This window comes from Branchiostoma belcheri, unplaced genomic scaffold (assembly GCF_001625305.1).
Source record: "Branchiostoma belcheri isolate BF01 breed outbred unplaced genomic scaffold, Haploidv18h27 scaffold247, whole genome shotgun sequence".
Lineage (NCBI taxonomy): Eukaryota > Metazoa > Chordata > Leptocardii > Amphioxiformes > Branchiostomatidae > Branchiostoma > Branchiostoma belcheri.
Window position 1 is genome coordinate 211218 of NW_017803851.1, and position 4386 is coordinate 215603.

The 4386-nt window shown below is 42.2% G+C and overlaps 1 pseudogene; it reads left to right on the forward strand.

The window, feature by feature from the left end:
* The first annotated feature begins 231 nt into the window (after positions 1 to 231).
* Positions 232 to 3726, forward strand: LOC109471307 (annotated as a pseudogene).
* Positions 3727 to 4386: the final 660 nt, after the last annotated feature.

Genomic DNA, 4386 nt, shown 5'->3' on the forward strand with positions numbered 1-4386 from the left:
CGATTTCTACCAGTCTTATCAGCCTGCAAAGGAGTCTGGTAGAGACTAGAACAGACCCTCAGGGGGATGTAATACTCACAATCACAGACATGACAGACGTGATGACCTATGACGTCATCTGACCTCACAATATTTCACTCGTTCAACCGGCAACCTGTAGCACAACCGTACGTGACAGAAGGGAAGACGGAACGGAACTAATTCTCGTCAAAAATGTGCTGCCGAATCTGTAAACTTGCCTCCCTGCTACTGACTCATCCAGATAAGAGTGCCTTCTACACTTCCCCGGTATGTAAACAAACGTTCTTTTTCATAGTCAAGTGGTGTAACACTTAACTAGTAAACAAACTGTGACACTGTTTACTATTCATACCGTATTTCATCAGTGTAGACTGAAAGGCAACATGTACGATTTCGACTTTTCGTAGTCATTCGTTCATGTTTAAGTTTTAGTGAAAATGCAGATTTCTTTGCTTACCTAAAAAACTGAACCAAGTAAGTTACTTAACATAACGTGTATAATGGCATGCGCGAAAGTCGTCTGACCACATTTGCATGGTTGCCTCAGAGCACAACTATGTCGGACGATCTGGGCTGATTCGATAAACTGGTAATTTGTGTTTTGTTCATGATCGTGTCACAATAAATTTCAGGGAGTTGGCTGCGTTCACACTCGGTATGTAGTGAATCTATCTCTTGTATAGTGCTGGGCCGCGCCTGCGCTGATACAATAGGACGGGTATTTGATGACATCACCATTACTTTTTCACAGGTCCTAAACAGGAAGAACATCTGAAAAAACAATACCTCCATTTTCATGGAAGTAACAATTAAACAAAATGCTTCACCCGCATCCATCATATTATATTTGTCGTTTGCTTTTGTCTTTAGCGATTTTGTGTCATTGTTTATTTGACCCGCATTGGTTCGTTTGAGTTTCATTGTGTACTGCTGTAGCCTTTAAATCTGGTCACAACAAGCCCTGGGGCGTCGTCGTTCGAGGACATCTATTAGCTGCCATCTCGGGAAGAAACTTGGACCCTCTTGCACCATTCCTCCCTATCCACCATCAGCGAACGTAGCTCAGTTGTATTGCTACGTCGGCTGAGTCCGGCGTCTCTCCAGAGTCCAGCCCTGGGGCAAGTTAGATACTATTCAGTATATAGGGCCCCAGAAAAACTATGCACGATCAAAGGTTGAATACAAGTGTTATGTATTTGTGAGTCAAAAATGATGATTTCTGCCCGAAGCTTAGTCTTGTCCTAAGAAGATTAAGAAATCCGGCTAATTTTCAGTTTTTACGGGTGTTTTATTTGCAACGTTTCAATAGTACGACTGTTACTATTCCCTATTTGTTTGCTGCCCTTTTAAACAATTAACACCCCCCTTTCTATCAATCAAAAATCATACCGCTCCAGTTTTACAATAATTCTTTTTCAATTCTCTTTTTTTACTGTAGTTACATTATATTATATTATTTTCATTTTTTCCATCAAATTCGCATAAATGTCACACATGTTGTGTTCTAGTACTACATTTGAACGTGGCGAATTGTTACATAAGTGCAGACGTCTTGCAATTGCAGCCACAAGCGTTCTGAAAACTGCATGAGAATGAGCAGGGTTCTTTATAATACATCTGCTTGGCACGAGTGTTTTTGGTCCTCTCATTAGTCTACCAGACTTCAATAGGTTGCAGAAAATATCTTAAGGAATTTGCAAAACTAGTAAATATCCTTTTACACATACGGCTCCAAATTAAGGAGCACACTTTGCAACGCGCGGACTCGGTTGGTTGCAAAGTATACTACTATGGGCGGCTCACTCCTCTGACTATATCTATATCATTATCAGTCTATGTGGCCAATTTCTGCTTCATGTATTTTCCCACCCCATTGGAGTCTGGCAGAGACCACACGTCTAAGATCCTCTAACGCCCGTTCCGTTTTTCAGTTTTGTGGAACAGACTCCGTTCCTGGTGTACCGTGGTCTGGCCGCCATCTTCACCTTCCTGGTACTGGAGGGCAACATGGTAGTGCTGAACATCACCTTTAACTTCGGCTGGTATGTATTCCCCATAGCATCTACCAGACTTCAGAGGCGGCTGGAAAGAGAAGAGATTGAATTGGCAATACAGATAACATGTCAGAGTAGTTAGTCCGCTAGAGAAGTTTGCCGCTCTGACCGACAAACTGTACTCGCTCTAGCGGACCAACTCCCCTGGCATTCTTTTTTCTTTTTATTGAAAGGATTATTGACAAGACATGGTGCGCCGGTGACGACACACTCAAGTTTACACTTATATTAATGCCGCCACCAACAGTTAACCAACACTTAATACAATACATAATACAAAGACAAGCAAAGCACGAATTTGCACGGATCCCCTGGCGTTATCTCTCTGTCTAAACAATTCAATTCGTCTGTTTCCATGGCAGACGCCTCTGAAGCCTTATAGAGGCAATATTCACGTCAAATCTAAGCTAAATCTTAAACAGCTCAACTCTTTTTATCTCTGATTATTTAAATGTTTGAACGTCTTGTACTATATTCTTCTTCTGTGTTGTTGCTTTTTCACGCTGTACAATCGGCGGTGTGGATATGAGTTTTCCTACCCTATGCACCAACCCTCTTCACCTCATTTTACAGGTTCTTGAAGTTCACGCACTGGGGGTTCGTGGCCTTGACCGCTCACATGGGCGTGTCCGCCGCTATTTGCCTCAGGGAACACGTCAAAGTCGGAAGGGACGGCCACGACGACTTTTTCGACGATTCCGCCTGAGAAGACGACGACTTTCACCGAAACGGGCCGAAGACGGAACAAAATCTTTAAGCCACCAATTCAGTAATAAAAGTCGGAATCCTAAAAGTAGGGACTACGTTGAACAAAATAGAAACACAGGACCACTTCCTTGATATATCAAGTTAGACTGGGCGCTGTATAACATCGCATACACCCACGCACTAACCATTTCCATTGTGTATTACTCCGCCATGGGTGGAGACCTCTCCACTAACAGTTGGTTGTTACACATCATGAACTCAGTCTTGGTTGTAACTTGTAACTAACGTCCTTATCTCTGGCATCCCCACACGAATTGCTCACGTCATCTATCCGATGTTGTACCTAGTGACGTATCTGCTTTTTGTGTATTGGGTCTCGTCTTTGGACGGGTTTAGGAAATATGGTGATGTGTACGCTTTCCTAGATTTCGCTGGAAAGACCAAAAGGACTGCTTATATGGTTGTGATAATGATGCTTTTTGTGGTGCCTGCTTTTCACTACGTCTACGTACTGTACATGTGTAGACTGGCACTTCTGCTGATGGTGCGCGGAGGGAGTGTAAAGATAGAGCCCAATGATAGTCGGGGACGCTCAGACTCAGACAGAACCGCTGGTTGAACTGGCAACAGTATAAAATACATGGATAAATGCCAGATTTGTAGAAATGATTCATAGTATTGCCTGTAACAAAAATCGGAATCTTACCTAAGTCGTACTGCATGCTATCATTACTGTAATGCTGTTTATGTGATTTTCTTAAATGGTTCATTTAAATGAACATTGCATGCAGAGTAGAATAGAGAGATGCTTTAGATTACTGGTACAATCGCCTTAACAGCAATGCTGTGATACATCACCTTAAAACATAGACATTCTTAAGAAATATCAAATCATTTAAACCGTTTTTAAGACAATGACTTGACTAATGATTATTCGATACAACTGGATGCCACATTCGCTTTAATAAGAAAGATGGCTTAGTGAGGCCACCCGTCAGTCTTTTTGCCAATCATTTCCTTCCCATTGTATGTGTGGCCGAGGGCCCCGTGTGTAGGCCGAGTAGCTATGTGCAAAATCAAGGCTCCATCACGGCCAAATCGGGTTTTAAATTCAGTGCGACAGTCAATTTTGGTAAGCCTTCTGACATTGTGAAGTGTTTATGCCCTATTGTGTTTGACTATTTCACCTATCTGGCCATTGTCATTGTCGATCATGCACTATTTTGATCGATCGATCGATCGGTGGGTCTGACTATTTAATATATCTGATGAACAAGGAGGTTTACATATCAGAGTTTAAACCTCCTTGAGGCGCATACTAATAAGGCCGATATTACCCTTTGCATAATGTTCACTGTCTTTGGTTGGCTTGGGACCCTTGTTTTCGGTCAGAGAACTGAGAGAACAGTGGTGACTGGAAACGAATGACAGTATTCTGACCAAGGAGGTTTAAATACGACAGATATCCATCTGTTAATAAATTGTGCCTTGATTTAACCTCCTTGGTTTAACACAATGGGCATAACAATTTGATAAAATGAGACCCATATGACAATGGTCGGGTGGTCATAACCACCACTAGTACAGGTACGGCCGTTATCCT